Raw genomic sequence first — 17,903 nt, 5'->3', positions numbered from 1 at the left:
TAGAACTACGGCTGCCACCAAAAAGGATGTCTTTAAGATCAAACCTTAAGACCGTGGCCTGAGATTTCTGCCCTCCGCCCTTCTGTCTTTTCCGATTTTTGTACATTTCTGCTTGGTGAACTGCTCTGGTAAACTTGAGAGTTTGCACAATATTTTTGTGCTAATTTGTTTGGTTCCATAGAAAGAGTGTTACATGGATTTTGTTCTTGGTTTTGGATTCTGTGAGGACCAATGTGGCTGTACAACTTTTTCTATATATTATGAACAGTCACATTTATAAGACTAACAAAATTAGTGGTAGGGTATGAGATTTCATGAGCCACAGCTGTGCTGTGTCTTTGCCCTTCCAGTGTTCCCTTCCTTCTCTCTCTTCCTTCCCCATCTCCCCTCCACCTCCTTTGAGAGCATATCTTATCACATGGGGGACATTGCATCACCCTTCTACCTTCTCATATAGCTGAACCTTCTTAGGTTAAACTGCCTTTTATCTTTACTGCAGATTGATGTAACATTGGAAACCAAGCCTCAAGTTGGTTTGTGATTGGGTTTGGAGAACCTGGAGGGTCAATTAAAAGCATGTTAGGGTATAATTTTCTAATTTGGTACATTTTTTCCTTAGAATGCAACAATAAACAAAGAGCAGAGTATGGATGCAGTCCTGGATCTACTGCAATATTTGTAGTTTATCACACAATACTAGAGGTAAATTCTGATCCAGTATTTTACCTAGAATAATTCTAGCACTGAATAATGGACTATATTATATTACAAATTTTCCTCCCCCCTTCTTCTTTTGTTACAGATCTAGATAAAACTCTTAATAGTAACTCTTCAACATTTCAAGTAAGAGCTCTTTTTAACAGGATGCCTTTTAAGCTCAACAGCCAATCAGAAGACTCCCCTCCTGGCCCTGCTCTCTTTCTCAAAAAAACTTGGCAGGTACCAGGAAAGGTGAAGGTGGGTGCCATGACACCCATGGGCACCATGTTGGGGACTTCTACCATAACAGAAAGGTTTTTTAAACAATATAGTTACATGTTTTTAATCTGCTTTCCTGTCAGGAAACAGGGTAGCAACCAAAGGAGCTTTACTTTTCCAACAATCCTGCTGAGATGGCAGCATGACCAAGATCATCCTGAGAAAGTCATAACTGAGAGCCAAGCTACAAGTGACGCCTGACACCGGTTGAACACTTGTCAGCTTCCCTCAAGTTTTGATGGGAAATGTAGGCGTCCTGGTTTTACAGCTTGGCTCTCCATTACAGCTGCAAGACCAGGATGCCTACATTTCCCATCAAAACTTGAGGGAAGCTGACAAGTGTCCAACCTGTGTCAGGCGTCACTTGTAGCTTGGCTCTGAGAAGGTATTTGGGTGCAGTTGTCCCAGATCTAAATCCAGCAAGCAGCTCTTCTCATTACACGGCCATACAGCCCCTAAAATTCCTCCAGGAGTATGAAACCAGCTTAAATTTAAATCTAATATAGACGTGAATAAACCGTCTTAAAATTAAATCTATAATATGGATGTGAATAGTCCAAACTGCTTATTTACAGAGTGTAATCCTTAATTTAGCAGGCAGGCTGGTATAAATGTGGTTCTATGAAAAGTGTACAAATTCCCAAGTTGAACACAGAGAATTTACTCCTGTCATGAAAACCATTTTGTTTACAGTAGCAAAAGGCTTGAGGAATGCTTGGCCTTGCTCGGCTAGCCAATCAAGTGATAAGGCTTCATTTGTATTCTATTTTGAGTCATGTTTAAGAGGAAAAACACAAAAATAATCATCCAGATAAGAGATAGTTAGAAACATAATGTGGTGTTTTATCAAATGGTTCCGCAGAGATAATCCATTTCAATGTACAGCTGGGACATCCAGTCCTTCAAAATGATACTGTTATACATGTCAAATTGTAAACACTTGGATTTGGAAATAGAAGCTCTCCTTGCATAGGCAAACACCAGGTCCCAACCTTAAAAAATTCTATTTTTATTATTATTTCCATGTTCGATTGTTGGGCTTTTAAAATAAAACAAGATAAAATAAAATACTCCTGTAGACTAGGGGAGGACTTTTTGCATTAAAGAGACAGTGAAACCTAGAAAACTTAGTTCCTGACAGACGATATATGCATAACTTTGTGCTAGTTCAGCCATGCATGGCCCTCACTTGCAAATTTCAAGAGGCTACCACAAATCAAACACCTCTACATATAGAACTTAAGATCACATACAGTCTCTGATATGCAATACTTCTCAGTAGGGTCTAGTTGGCTCAAAGATTCAATTCTGAAACAGCACTTTGCATTTCTTGCTCTCAGTGTCAAAATTGAGCAATGTCTGCAAGTTGTAGCTCCCCGTATGATGATGAGAATAACTGGATGCCAAATTTTGTTCTAACGTCTGCAATATGGAAAAATGGTGCTTCTTCCTCATCGGTGTATTCCCTGCTAAAAAAAATGTTTATTTCAGATCTGGATTCTGGGACTGGGGAGGGGCGTTGCTTTCATTACTTCAAGTTTCCAAAACCTTGTTAATATTTCAGGATTTTCTAGGTACTTTTGGAGTCCTGTAAATTTGGGTACTTTTTTCCAATTCCCGCCCCACATTTCCACCGTCCTCAGGCAGCAGGAGCACAGAAGGATGGAGAGGGGTCTGGCCCTGCCAAACAGCTGTTAGTAAGTCTGGCTCTCTACAACCCACAGGAAATAATGGCTTCACATGAAACAATAGCTGGTAGACCTGGCCACTCCACTACAAGGTGTTCGTTGGCATCGACTGTTCGGTGGGATGTGTGGTCCCTTTAGAGGGATGGAGACAGCTGTTTGGCGGGCTAGCTACCTCTCTCTCCCTCCCCACTCCTGCACCCATCCTGAAACCAAAACACTTCCAAAATTCCATGATATAAATTTTCATTGCTCTCAGAATTTCAGGAGACTTGAGGGGGGAAGGTCATTTCAGATATCCCCGAGCCAACCTGAAACAGCTAAATTGGGGATTAATTTTGGCGCAGGTATATCCAAATGCACACCCTTACAAATTACGAGTTCCTGACACGTTTTCCAAATCACAGTAGTTTACACATTCTTTGAAGAAGAATGAAAAAAAGCTTCTTGACTTCTTGAAGCAACATCTCCTTTTCTTGCCTTCCTCTTGTTACTGTAACAATTCTTTTCTTGGAATAGATCAAAGGTCTACCGCACTGTCCCCAAGAATGACGGACAGTTGCTCCTAAGAAAGCTCAGAATCATGGCATAATGGAAGATGACTATCCCCTGTGGTTTGCGCCCATCATCTAGAATTTATTAGAATGTCAGATAATGATGTGGGAGATCCAGATCAGAGATGGGCATGAACCGCGAAAATGGCAGTTCATTGGGTTCATGGTTCGTTGCATTTCCCAAACTATGAACCACGAACTGGCATGAAATTGCCTGGTTCATGAACCGGTTTGATTCGTGTATATGTCACTTCCAGGGCAGCAGAAGGTCGGCAGAAAACACATTCCCCCCTCCCCATTGCCTAAGAAACTGATTGATCAGCACCAGGCTGTCTGCAGTGATGAACGAAAAAATGAACCAAATGAACTGGCCCAAAAATCATCGCAGTCCATTGTGGTTCATCAGAAATGCCCTCCGACGAACCGCCGGTTTGCAAACCAAAAAACCTGACCTGGTTGGTGACAAACTTTGGTTCGTATTTAGGTTCAAGCCCACCTCTAATCCAGATTCAAAGCCACTGTCTGCTATAGAGGCTCAGTGGATAATCATGGGCAATTCACACGCTCTCAGCATAACCTACCTTACAGGGCTGTAGTGAGGATAAAATAGAGGAGAATGATGTAAGCTTCTTTGGGTTCCTAGTCAGGAGGAAAGAAGGAAAATAAAATAAAATATGGCCAATAGCTTTCAACAGATCTATTTCCATAAAGTTGTCACAGCAAATGGCCATCACCATACATCGGGAGAACAAATTTCATTTTAGTAACTTATTGTCTAAAGAAACACGTGGGATGCCACCCAATTCTAATATTTTGAGAGAGAAAAGGAGGAGAACCTGTAACTGTTAATCTGCAACTGTTTATGTGAGGCTTCCTAGATAGTTTTAAAAAACCACAAGAATTATTTTAAACACATTTTCCAGTTTTATTTTGCATTTCAAGATGATGCTTTTGGTGTTTTCAACTGGAGGACAGATGTTTCATTATCACTCACTCATTTCTACAGACCATTTGGAGACATTTCAACAGGCACTCCTTTTCAGTGGAAAGAAGTTTTGAGAGTCAAAAGCCAACAAGTCCATGGATGACCTTAGGAAGTTGGCATCAAGGGACCATTTCTGAGGTTGGGTTAATGAAATACATTTTACAGAATATGCTATGCACTTCTGTGTTTAGGAGAACTCTTGTACAAGCAGTACAACTTGAGCACACATGTGGCCAGATTTGGGTCCACTGGCACCTTAGAGACTAACAAAATTTTCAGGGCATGAGCTGTCAAGAGTTCAAGCTCCCTTCTTCAGATACAGATGCTTACATACGGCTGCCTTATACTGAATCAAACTTTTGGTCCATCAAGGTCAGCAGCGTTTACTTAGACAGGCAGCACCTGTCCAGTGTCTCAGGCAGAGATCTTTTCACATCACCTACTGGCTGGTCCTTTAATTAGAGATTTTGGGGAATTAAGCAGGGGCCTTCTGCAAGCCACGCAGATGCTCTGCCACAGCCCCTCCCCAACCAGTACTGTAACCAGCAGTACATTACAGGTTAACCCAAATCCATGTCCATATGCTGAGAATTTTTAATTCTTTCTAGATATGTCCGAGTGATGGAAGGCCACTGATACCCTTCCTTAAGCGAATCAGAGATCAAAACCAAGAGACCAATCACTTTTGAATGGATGTAATTAACAAACAAAGACCTAATATGAAAAATCTGTTGCCCTCATTAATGACCCAGAATCTTTTGGAAACTCAGTAAAATCTACACATGTTGAAGTTACTCTTCAGCAAGAATGACACAGCTGTATTCCAAATTAAGCAGAGCATCTCAAGCAAGCAAGCGCAAAAGCACCAATCAATGTGTGTGGCATCAGACAATAAATCTTTATCCAGGCAGAGAAAAACTTAGTAACGAAACAACAAAAAAGTTGTCTTGAGCTTGGCAAAAAGCAAGGCAAAGCAACTGAACGAAAAACAAAAGGATCTTTTGTCAGCCGGTCCAAAGAACATTTTGTTTTCATTCAGCATGCATTCTCCCTTTTTTCCTTTGTCAAGAGGACAGTCACATGGACATGTGTTTTTGGATGTTCTCAGACTTCAGCCCGGCTAGTGGAAGGGGTGTGTGTGTGGTTTCTCAAGGAAGTTCAGATGCTTTTCAGATGTTGCGCTTATACTTTGAAAATTATGCAAGGTCATTCCTTTGACTCTCTCTAGTGGCATCCAGCTGCAAAGAGAATATAAATCAGCAACGCCTCTGTGTAAAAGCATGAGAAGCAAGTGTGGAAGGCACTCCAGCCTCTGCATTAACTGGGCAATCGTTGTCACCCCCTACAGGCTACATTACCTGTGTTGAAACCGACATGCATAGAGAAAGATTCGGCAGCTGCTTAGCACAATTGCTGGCTCATTACCATGAAATCACATGAGGGACTGTAGCTTAGAGTCTTTCTATGCGAGACATCTGGCCCATGAAGAACACGTGTCGCGAGAAGCAATGTTAGCCAGGAAAGGTAGTTTAAAAAGACAGAGTTGGTGGCATGGCAAAGGCTTTCCTCTACAGTGGAGCTGTGTGAAGGGGCTGTGAAATGCCAGAAGGGAAACTTCAGCCCATTAGAACCTCTCCAGGTCCAAGCCCGGCTCTGTAAGGCAGCTCCAGCCCATTCCCATTCCTCGATGCCCTCTGGTTGGGATCCCACACAGTTTTAGACTGGAGAAATTGACAGAGCCTTTGGGGAGATGAAGATGAAATTAACAAGCCCTCTGAGGAGCAATCTCCGCCGGCTCTGTCTTTTTAAACTACGCTTCCCAGCTAACATTGCATCTCCTTATACTTGACAAATGTGCATCTCTCGTGTAGAGAGACTCTCAGTTGCAAAGTATCTGCTTGGCATGCAGAAGGTCCCAGGTTCAGTCCTGAGAGTCTGAGACCCTGGGGAGCTGCTGCCAGTTTGAGCAGACAGTCCTGGCTTTGATGGATCAATGATCTGATTCAGCATAAGGAACACTCATGTGTCAATGAGTGCCCAAGCTACACAAGTAGAAAGTGTACACACTTATGCTCTCCCTGCTTGCCCCCATGATTGCAATCATTTGAAAAGCAGCGCTTCAGACCAGAAGGGCAGAGCCACGCTGTGCATGCAGACTTTGTGCTACAAGCTGGCAATCATGTGTAAACAGGGTCAGGGCCAGTGGACTTGACTCCACTCACCCTCTTCATGCATTGATTTTGAAGCATGCAATACTGTCTGTGGAGGGCCCACGCCATGCAGTTAATAAAACAGCAGATGAGAAAATAAGGTGACAGAAAGCTGAAATGGCAGGATAGACTTCATTCATTCCAACTGTAGCTGGCGATTTACAGTTCTGAATGTTTAATCGCATTAAAAAAAAACCTGTATGCAAACTAAAAAATAGCACAACAGCAAGAACGCATATAACTGGGTTGCCGATTCTGGCTTGGGAAATTCCTGGTGATTTGCGGGCAGTGCTGCACACTGTGTAATTTGGGGAGGGGACAGACCTCAGCAGGTTAGTGCTATAGGGTCTGCTCCCAAAGCTGCCATTTTTTCCAGGAGAACTGATCTATGCATTCTTGAGATCAGCTTTGATTCTGGGAAGACTTCAGGCTCTACCTTGAGGTTGGTTACTCTACAACCAATCCCTTGATTTGTTTGCTGTGCTAGTTTTCTACTTACAGGGAGCTTTGAACATAGGGAAGCGTTCCAAAATGAAACCTTATTCTATTGCTTTGTCAAAATGGATCCTTATTCTATTACCTATGTGAACCTTAATAGGGAAGCTTGCAGCTCCCAAGAGGCTGCCACAAAGTTACTGAATGCAAACAATGAAAACAAATTTAACTTGGTTGTTGTGGGTTTTCCGGGCTGTATTGCCGTGGTCTTGGCATTGTAGTTCCTGACGTTTCGCCAGCAGCTGTGGCTGGCATCTTCAGAGGTGTAGCACCAAAAGACAGAGATCTCTCAGTGTCTCTGTCTTTTGGTGCTACACCTCTGAAGATGCCAGCCACAGCTGCTGGTGAAACGTCAGGAACTACAATGCCAAGACCACGGCAATACAGCCCGGAAAACCCACAACAACCATCGCTCTCCGGCCGTGAAAGCCTTCGACAATACATCAAATTTAACTTGGTTTCTCTGGTGGTCAGTGCAGAAGTAAAATTGCAGAGGTTTGGCAGCCATAGCAGGGTCTTTCGTTCCAAGCCTTCAGTGTACTGTCAGTTTCACAATCCTTTATTTATTTATTTAGATTCAAATTCAGAGCAGATTACTGACAGAAGATATAAAATCTACAGGGTAGCATAAAAATATAAAAACATTAGTATAAAAATTCATTTAAATAGCAGCACCAGTATCAACCCTCCATTATCAACAAATCTGTGGGGCAGGGTGGCCAATTGGTAAAGGCAGCAAAACCAGAGGGGCATATGCCCTCCCTATGGCAGGTGCCCACTTGGATGGCTCGCCTGCCTCAGCCACCATATGCCTGGTGGGACATCTCTGTATTACAGGGCCAACAGAATAATAACGAATCCTGCTATGCCCGGGTGTCCGTGGACAGAGAGTTCCACCAGGTTGGTACCGGGAGGACCAAGAAAGCCCTGGTCCTAGTTGAGGCAAGGCGAACCTCCTTGCGGCCACAGTTCGCCGGTAGATGTCTATTTGCTGAGTGGAGCACCCTCTGGGGAACATATAGTGAGAGGTGGTCCCACAGGTATGCCGGTCCCAGTCTGCTAAGTGACTTAAAGATTAAAATCAGGACATTGAACCTGATCCAGACTTCAACTGGGAGCCAGTGTAGCTGATACAAGATGTTGGGGTTCAATCTGTTGCCCATAGTGATCAACTCTGCCGCTGCCCCCTTTCACGCTTCACCAGCTTCACAGAGCAGCTCCTAGGCTGCTCCACCTGTCTCTTCCTCCATCACCCCTACCTGTTTTTCTAGTTTCCAGATGGTCCCTCCAGATTCAGCCTTATCGTTATGCAAACGAAAGATGAGAACATTCTGTTTTTGATTCAGTTTGGAGCATTATTGATCAAGCAGTCAACTTTCGGCAAAACATAAAACCAATTAATTGCCTTTGGACACAGACCTTTGGAGCCAGTTACAATGAATAGCTGTTAACTGGAGAGGCGGGGACCATTTCTTACGACCACCACAACTTCTTAGTTTTGACATTCTCCCCCCCCACCCTTATACACTTACAAGCAGACAAATTGTTTCGAACTGGTGAACTTAGGCCCAGGTTGTGTTAGCATTCACAGTCACGTGCTCTGTTTCACTGATTTCATAAACACTGTGGTCAAATGGGCAAGTTTCAATGGGAGAGTACAGGCTTTGCACCCGGAAATGTGCACCCATGTTCTATCAGCTGATCTGAAAAGCCGTTACCTGAGACCCCCAAGAGCCCATGCCAAAACAAGCAATGTTGAGCTAGACAGACCATTGATCTGACTCGGGGCCAAGCTACACATGACGAATGACACTTGAATGGCAAGTGTATTTCTCCCTGTTCACTTGCCCTCCACTCAATCCACTTGCTGTTCAAGTGTCATTCGTCATGTGTAGCTTGGCCCTCGGTGGTACATAAGGCAGCTTCAAGTGTTCATGAATGATAATACCACATTATTTTAGAAGATACAGGCGGAGGAGCCATGAGAACTTGTCATGGAGTGGACATCCCTTTCCTCCTGCCTTCGCTTCCTGCCCTCTTGCTCCTCTCCATAATTTCATTGCTTTTTTTTCTCTTTGTCTATTCTCCCTCATTGAGGAGGGGTTGCAGCTCAGTGGAAGAGCCTCTGGCTGTTTTCACATGTCCCGTCATGACTCCGGTTTGTGGTGCAAATCATGCCACAAACTGGAGTCATGACAGGAAATTGCCCCAGGAAGATGCTGTCGTTCCGGGAGTTTTGCACAATTTTGTGCGGCCGGTAAGACCTGTGAAAACAGCCTCTGTTCACATGCAGAAGGTCAGGGTCAATCCTAGCATCTCCATTTAAAAAGGACTAGGCAGTGGGTGACATGAAAGACCTTCACCGGAGATCCAGGAGAGTGGCTGCTAGTCAGAGTAGACAGTACTGACCTTGATAGACCAATAGTCTGATGGTTCACCTTCTCAGCAGCAAGAGGCAGACACATAGCACGAAGGACATGGAATGAAAAATGCATCCTCTATTCTCCATGCTCTAAACCGTCACTGCTGAAAGTCAGCTGATGGGGCTGTGTTGAAGTGGAAAGCATCTCAGAGTCGAACTAGATGAGATGTCAGACACATGGAGGACATGTCAGTTTCCTGCAAGTTTCCATGAGAAGTGTAGTGAGAAAGAACCTCTGCCAGGGAGAAGAAAGAAAGAATCCCTCTTCTCCCTGGCAGAGGTTCTTTCTCTAGGCATCTCGTCTAGTCTGCTCGGTTCCTCTTGCTGCTGCTGGCACGCTTGGCTCCCTCTAGCTGCTGCGTGCATTTAGGGGAGCAAGGGGAGTGGTGAGAGGGAGCCAAGCACGCTGGCAGGGGCAGAGGGAACTGAGCATGCTGGCAGTGGTGAGATGCAGCCCACTCCCCTTGCTCCACTAAATGCACTCGGCACGCACAAAAACTTGTGGAAGTCACCTCATTTCCCGCATACCCCTTCCCCCACTATTCCCCTTTCTGTCCTCCTGGCAGCCTCCATATCCTCTTCCCATTCACTGCTTCTTTTTCTCCTTTCCATCCACCAGAAGACCGACCTTTTATCTGCCCCCAACTCCAAATATTTTTATTAACTTAATTTATGCTGCTCCTTTCTCCCCCATGGGGAACTAAAACAGCTTACACCATTCCCCTCTCCTCCATTTTTCCCTCACAACAACCTCTGAAGTAAGTTGGGCTATGTGTGTACGACTGGCCCAGGGTCACCCAGTTAGCTTCCACAACAGAATGGGGATTCGAACCTGGGTCTCCCAGATTGTAGTCTAAAACGGTAACCGCTAGACATCTCTGGCTTTTGTGCCGTGGCTGCTGCTGAATTGGAATGTAAGCGAACAATCAAAAAGGTTGCCCCCGTTCAAAATGCAATCTGAAAGGAAAAACCCACGTGGGTTGTAATCAATACTATGTACAATATTTAACCCACAGTTTAAATATTTAATCAACAGTTTGTGTATTCACATGTTCATCGTACCTGCTTGTATCAATCAAACAGAAACTTATACAGAATAAACCTTCAAAGTAAAGTAACCAGTGTCCATACAGTATCTTCCTGAACACAACTCAAGCAATTCAAACACAAGTGTGTAAACAGTACAAGCAGGGGCAAAAATACCCCTCCGTAAGTCCCACTCCGGTGCAGAAGTCACTCGCTCAAGTGAAAGAGACGCGCCCAATCTGGGGCCGGCTGAAGCACAGATTTCGTCCAATGCCTCGTCAGGGGCGTCAGGCTCCGTTGTGTTTTACTTTCAGAGGTGTGCGTCCTTTATATCTGAAAATAAACAACCCTTTATACAAACCAAACTATGAAACCTCAGCAAATTCACTTACAAATAGTTCAGGCACTTACATGTACATTCACCTTGTAATATTCCTAAGCCATAAACCCTTAGTAGAGTTACAGCGTGTTTTCACTGGTAAAGTGTGGCGGCAGTCAATTCTCTTGCGCGCCTCTTGTGGACTCGGCCAAACACTTTTAAGGACCATATTGGATTGGAATGAGCAGGCAAACCTATCAGTGGTTGCTGCCGGGCTTGGCCCCATAAGTCTTCTCTCAAAAGCCAAAATAGCTCTGGAAAGAGACCTTCTTCTGCCTTTCATTGACAGAAACCAAATTTTCAGGCTGGGAATATTATCGCTTCCTAGGAACCTCCACAGTGGTGACTACAGACAGCATTCATTTCTTAAAGGTACTGATGTGGCTTCTGTTATTTGGGGAGGGGGGTTAACCAAAATATGTCCATTGGATTTCCGATTTTTCTGCAAACTTGGGGCTTTTCTCAGGTTTGTAGAAAGATCTGTCTTGTTTGTTCTTGGCTTCCGGATTTAAATATCCATACATGGGCCATGTCGAGATTTAGATATATTCAGGGTTTTTTTCTGGAAAAAGAGGTGGTGGAACTCAGTGGGTTGCCCTCGGAGAAAATGGTCATGTGGCTGGTGGCCCCGCCCTCTGATCTCCAGACAGAGGGGGGTTTCGATTGCCCGGAGGGTGCGGAGGGCAATCTAAACTTCCCTCTGTCTGGAGATCAGGGGGCGGGGCCACCAGCCATGTGACCATTTTCAAGAGGTTCCGGAACTCTGTTCCACTGCGTTCCAGCAGAAAAAAAGCCCTGGATATATTGATGATGATGTAATTAGTAAAGTCACTGTACTACAAAGGTCTCTGAAACTTAATACATGTATTCTGTTAGTCTCTTGATTTCTCTGTTTTTCATTTCCTCCATCATTGTCTGATCATTGAGCATAATAGGATGCTTAGAGAGTAAGGGTTTTGTTTAAGGAAGATATTCATTAAAATAAATAAAAGTTTCTGACTTTAAAAAAAGTCTTATTCAACTTAAATTTCTGAAGCTAGCAATTCATTTTTAAAAAATCAAAATGTATGCAGAAGTGTGGCTTTGTGACTGCATTATATACATTTCCATTAACCAGTTGTGGAAAATCAGTCTTTTCTTTATGAATATCTTCGAAGCCCTGTCTGAAAATATGGTAACTCCATCTAGGTGGTAAGATTCTATTTATATGCCACAAAACGTGTAGCTGTTTCTGATATCATATTTTTTGTGTTTTTATATATTACAGTGTTTCTGATGTTGACTATATTCACATATTTCTGGGTCTGGGGGGTTGATTAAATAATGTCTATATATTTCAGTTTGGATTGCCTTTTCCTCCTTGGATACAGAAGTAACCCAATCTTTCTTACCCCCCAACACCCATTCTTGTTTCTTCCTTGCTTTTATTTTATTTGTCACTCAACTTATCCAATGTATATTGTAGTTTATTGTAAATTGTTGTCAAGTAGTTGATGAAGCTCACATTGTTGTCAGTCTTCAGGAAGCCGTTGTATCATATCAGGACAAGGCCAGTGAAAACCAGAAATGTAATAAATATTTTATTTTGTTGTGCTCTCTCCCCCTCTCTAGCCACTATAATTAGCAGCAGTGACTTTCAGCTTGATTACAGTATCAAAAAGGAGAAACCGCGTTTTAATTTAAGTTGCCTCCAGCTGAGATTCAGGAAGAAAACTTGTTGAAGATGGCACTAAAATGTTGTTTTCTGACCTTTCTCTTTTCATAAACTATATTCTTTGATAACGCTACTTATGCCTGTACATAAACTACTCTTAGAGTATATATCACATATCTGTGCTGCTAAGCCTCGTTCTCTTATGAAGTAACCATGGTATTAGACTTGTAGCTATAGTTGCCAGCAGGGCTGGTGCCAGGGCTTCTGGCGCCTGAGGCAAGATACCTACTTGCACCCCTCACCCCGTGTATGCACTCCTGCCCTGCACGATGATGTCATTTGTGACATCATCACACAGGAGCTTCCCCCTCACCTGAGGCAGGCAGCAGCAGCAAAGGGGCAGGGAGGCGAGTGGGGACACAGCCTGCTTCTGGGTTGGGGGGTTGTCAGGGGCCGGTACTGTGCCTCCTTCAGAGTTCAGCGCTCAAGGCAGCTGCCAGCAGCGCCTCCATGAACACGCTGGACCTGGTTGCCAGGCTGAGCTTAGCAACCAATAGGAAGGTTGGGGTGGGGGTGTGAAGTTGGTAACATCAATATGTCACCTCCAAGTACAATCTAGGAATTACTGGAAACACTATGGTAACCTCTGTGGTTTTGCCATAGAATTTCTAGAGATCCCTAGAGTTACCATTGTTTCTTTTAACTGGAAGTGATTTCTGGCCCAGAGGCTGGTGGGGGATATTTGCTTATTTTCCAATGTACATAATTGCCAGGAGATTGCCTGCCATAAGCAGCCATATGGTAAGCCTAACTCGTACCTCTTGAGTCATAGAAATCTCCACCTGGAGGAAAGTTCTCTCTTTACCAAGCAACAAAATTTCTCTACATTTTTCACTTAGGACACTAGATACCAGGGATTTTTAGTTTTGTATTCTCCTTGAAATCTTGGAAGGAATTTGTCACCACTGTTATTCCCACGGGATATCATGATTGCCAGTGCTTGAAAACAAAGTTCTGGTTCCTGATAGAGCCTTGGGAGCTGAGCAAAGGGGGAAGCTACGAGGCATAGATTTCAGCAGGTCAGAGCCCAGTGATAAAGGAATGGAGCCCATGTAACTAGGTGATGATAAACCCAGTATATAATAAATGTAGCTATCTCATCTGTTTACAAACCCTCTGAATATAAGCAATACAAGCTACCCAACACTGAGCAACACTGACGAAGGAGGGGCAGACTAATTTGTGCTGCCTAAACGTTTTCAGAAGTCTGTTATCACAGCAGTGTGGGGAGGTCCCTGGTAGGAAAGCTCTCAGAATAATGCAGCAATGGCTGAGAGGTCCCTCAGTCCCATTGTGTTCCATAGGAGACTGCTACGCATGTATTTAATCCTCCTACAGAAATCAAGGGGACCCACATCATTTCGACTAGATGTTGCAGAGAATTTCTTTCTCGGTGCAAACTTGTGCATGGCAGCAGCCAAAATATGACCTTATGTTCATTCCGAATAGAAGCTGCTGGCTGAACTTTGCTTGTGTTTGTTTAAAATTAAAGCTACAGGAAATAAACTGAACCTTAACCTCTTAAAAGTTTAGCAAATGTGCATATTTGATATGCAGATGTTTGTTGTTTGTCTTCTGTTTTTGGGGCCAGCCAGCTTCTTTAAAGAAATGTATTATCTAGTTCACCAAAAATCCCTTTGGTGGACTAAAAAATGCAATTAAAAAGAGAGAGAAAGAAGTTCACTTTATCTAAATATGAGCTGTGAGTATTTAACGGGGAAAGACAGAACTGTAAAGCTTTTAAAATATATACAGTTTTACAGGGAAAATGAACCCGTATTTAACTTTTGCTCAGTCTTGTCATTGGCCAAACTACAGTTGCAAGATGATAAAATGCAAGGTGCAAGACCTTTCTCACTGTTGTATGGCTGAGTAGAGTTACTCCGATCTAAGCTGATTTCAGTGGGCTAAGGCTAGAGTCACTCTATATTGCATAGTTGGTGTAGTAGTAGCACTTTCTAGTGAGACCAGAAATTCTCAGGCAAGAGCATGAGGCAAAAGATATGCTGTACTGCTGGAAGAAAGGTGGATTGCTGTTCTTCTCTGGCTTATCCCTGGTGGCAGAGAGTGCCCTCTAGTCATCGCTGACATGGCAAGTGACTAACAGAGGTGGTTTGCCATTGCCTGCCTCTGCAAATTTGGTTTTCGCTGGAGGTCTCCCATCCAGTTACTAACCAAGGCCGACCCTGCTTAGCTTCTGAGATCTAACAAGATCAGGCTCACCTGGGCTATCCAGGTCAGGGTCCTAGCAGCAGTACCTATAGAAAAAGAATGGAGAGGAGAGGAGGGTTGTCAACAGGTCTGGAGAAAGAAGTCCTGTCCCTTTGTTAGATGCTTAATGTGTAGAAATGGGCACTTTAATTTTTTTTTATGGCATGGAGATAAATAACATCACTTGTCATTTGCTGGAGAGCAAACCTGTATCAAAAGGGATAGGGTTGCCAGACATGGCCTGGCAACCAACAGGAGATGGGTCAGGCAGAGACTTACATGGTGGTGGTGGGGACTGGCAATCCTAGCAGCAGCATGGCACTGCAGGAGAGACCCAGAAGGGATGTCATTATGCTGGGGGTGATGCTTTGTGCCAAACTCTATGGTTTAATCCTGGCACTGGTTGTTTTGGAAGTGATGTAAAGAATGCTGATCCTCATGATATGCCCACCATTTTCCTCCCGCTGCACAGCTGAGCAGTGGTGGGTGATGCCAGCAGGTAAGTGGGACCACTTTAAAAGTTGGCAATTAGAGAGGGTTTCCCTTGCTTGCTTAAGCTTCATCCCTTTAACCAGGGCTTTTTTAAAACTGGAACGTGGTGGAATGGAGTTCTGGCACCTCTTGAAAATGGTCACATGGCCGGTGGCGCCGCCCCCTGATCTCCAGACAGAAGGGAATTTAGATTGCCCTTCGCACTGCTGGCAATCTAAACTCCCTTCTGTCTGGAGATCAGGGGGCAGGGCCACCAGCCATGTGACCATTTTTGCCGAGGGCAATTTAAACTTTAAAAAACTCCCGCCTTGTTCCAGCTGACCCCAAGTGACGTCATTGTGTGGTCTTGTGTTGGCAATCCACTGAGTTCCACCACCTCTTTTCCCAGAAAAAAAGCCCTGCCTTTAACCAATTGTTATATGTAAGAGGTAACAGAGAAGTCACACAGTTCCTGTTGTCTGATTTTAGAAGAGGAAACTATTGAAGAGCTCAGAAGTTGTGTTGCTTCCAGATACTTTCCCAGGAAGTGGCTTATGGCCCTGCTATTAGCGGGAAAAGGAGGTGCAGTAGAGATTAAGGTGGAAAGTTCCCCCTCCCCACAAAAAAACACACTTTAGAAAATTGTGTTAAAAACACATAAAATTGGGGTGCATTCTCTACTCCAAGCCAAATGCCACTATTTCTTAAGGTAGTGAGATGTCCTACTCTCAAAATTGGTTTTGATGCCCGCATGTTTCACAACACCTAGAGCCTGTTTCAAACACTTAAAGCCTAGATACACATTTTCACATGTTTCTTTTCAGTTGTCCCCCCTCCAAATTCTAATTATGAATAACTCAAGCCAGTTCTGTATAATATTATCTGTTTTCTGTGGCTGTGCCCCAATGACAAATCCAGTTGGTATTTGTGGAGTTGTTTTGTACCCCGGCTGCCCTTTTATTTACAGAAAGGAAATGGTAAATGATAAGTGGCTGTATTTGGGGGGATTTTTTTTACAAATGTCCAGTGACAATGCCCTAAAGAGAAGAAGTCATAGAGCTGTTGCCTGGGAATTCTGCCAAAAACATGCAACTGGGGAGGAATTTCATTCCAGAGTATTGGCAAATGACTGGAGGATTCTGAATCTCTACAATGAAGATTCCAGATTGCCAATTGGGCAACACTCTCCGGTACAGTGATGAAAAGTTTGGAAAGGACTATTTCAGTTTTCCTTTGTACTAAGGTTATCGTACTGAAAACAGGCTTAGCGCTCTGACCCACAAACTCCAGCATTAGAATTATTAGATATCTTCCCAAAGGATGAAAATTCTTGCTTCATAAAGAATTTACCTTAAAGCATTGGTATCTGACTGATTAATAGGGTCATCAAGCAGATCTCTGGAGATACAATCTCAAAAAAAATCCCCTAAGTAAATATTGCCTTAGAAATCTATCCATCTCAGATTTCATCTTGATCCAATCCAAACTGCTGGAAAAGCTGCGGGGAGGAAGGAAGCTTCGCTCACTGTTGGTGGGAGTGTCCCTTCGTTAGAAATTTTTGGAATAAGGTTCTACGGGAAATTAAATATATAACGGGATATGAGATTCCCGTTTCACCAGAGATTATTTTCCTAGATCAGTGGGATAAATATCAAGTCCCCATTTCCCCGATAAGAAAAGATCTTATAGGCACCCTGCTATTAGCTCCAAAAAGTGCAGTAGCCACACTATGGAAAACAAAATCCATCCCCTGAATTGATAACTGGTATTCAAAAATGTGAGACCATTTTATTTCTGAAAAACTATGATAAATTATATCAGGCAGAACATTTCCCAAACACAACGCACTTTACTGATAAATGGTATCTGTTCTTTGATTACTTAGAAAATAATAGTTCTCTACCTGGATTAAAAATCTTTAGTATATACGTAAATGTGTAAGATACCTATATATTGTAACACCAAGTTTGTTATTGTAAATATATTCTCCCTGAAAATAACCAGATATGTTTTCTTGTATTTTAGAGTTGTACATTGCTTATTTTAATTATTGTTATTGTTAATATTATTGTTGTTATTGCTATATATTTGTATCTTATTGTAGTTATAGACTACAGTTTCAATAAAAAAATTTTAAAAAGAAATTATCCATCTGGCATGCTAAACACTGAGACCCTATTTTGAGAAGCAAAATATGTCCTCAGATATGTCAAGCAAAAGGACCAGTGAGGTGACATTCTTCTCACAGTGTTTTCATATCCATGCCTGGGCTGTTTCCAGATGGCGTGATGTCACGCAAAACTCGCGCGAGAAAACGCGATATTTCACGTTTTCCCCGCAAGATGGCGCAACGTTCCGGAGGCAGGTAAGCCATCTGGAAATGGCCCTGGTCTCTTTCCCATCATGCCACCCTTGTCCCATTGTAGGAATATGTGCACATTGTGACTGTTCTTCTTGAGTGTGTTTTGTTTCCCTTAAGGATGCTGGTTAACCTAAGACTTAACATGACATATGTAGGACAATTTCTTTTGAAATATTTATTTATTTTATTTACATTATTTATAGTCTGCCATTGACTCAAGGCAGATTACACAGTGTAAGTCAACACAATCAACAGCTTGGACATTCAATTAACAATACAACATGTAGCATTTTGGTTTTCTGCTGTTGAATCTACCTTGGCCCTTTATTATACCTCCTCCTTACATTACCTTAAACTTTTACCTCAGGAGGGCCTTGGTCACAACCGGGGCATTTTTTCTGGGGAAAGAGG

At 43.1% G+C, this 17,903-nt stretch overlaps 1 long non-coding RNA gene across 2 annotated transcripts in view; it reads right to left on the bottom strand.

Moving 5' to 3' along the window:
* Positions 1-1,319: 1,319 nt before the first annotated feature.
* The window catches only part of LOC129337542 (uncharacterized), a 31,443-nt gene continuing 14,859 nt past the window's right edge, over positions 1,320-17,903 (bottom strand). The window contains exons 3-4 of one of the 2 annotated variants that reach the window (XR_008597832.1): positions 3,799-3,856; positions 1,320-2,447 (exon numbers count right to left, since the gene is read on the bottom strand). This is a non-coding gene — a long non-coding RNA (uncharacterized LOC129337542). The remainder of the gene's footprint in view (positions 2,448-3,798; positions 3,857-17,903) is intronic. The other variant, XR_008597833.1, reaches the window with a different exon arrangement.

This window comes from Eublepharis macularius, chromosome 11, assembly GCF_028583425.1.
Source record: "Eublepharis macularius isolate TG4126 chromosome 11, MPM_Emac_v1.0, whole genome shotgun sequence".
NCBI classification, from domain to species: domain Eukaryota; kingdom Metazoa; phylum Chordata; class Lepidosauria; order Squamata; family Eublepharidae; genus Eublepharis; species Eublepharis macularius.
This window is presented reverse-complemented; position numbering and strand designations above follow the sequence as displayed.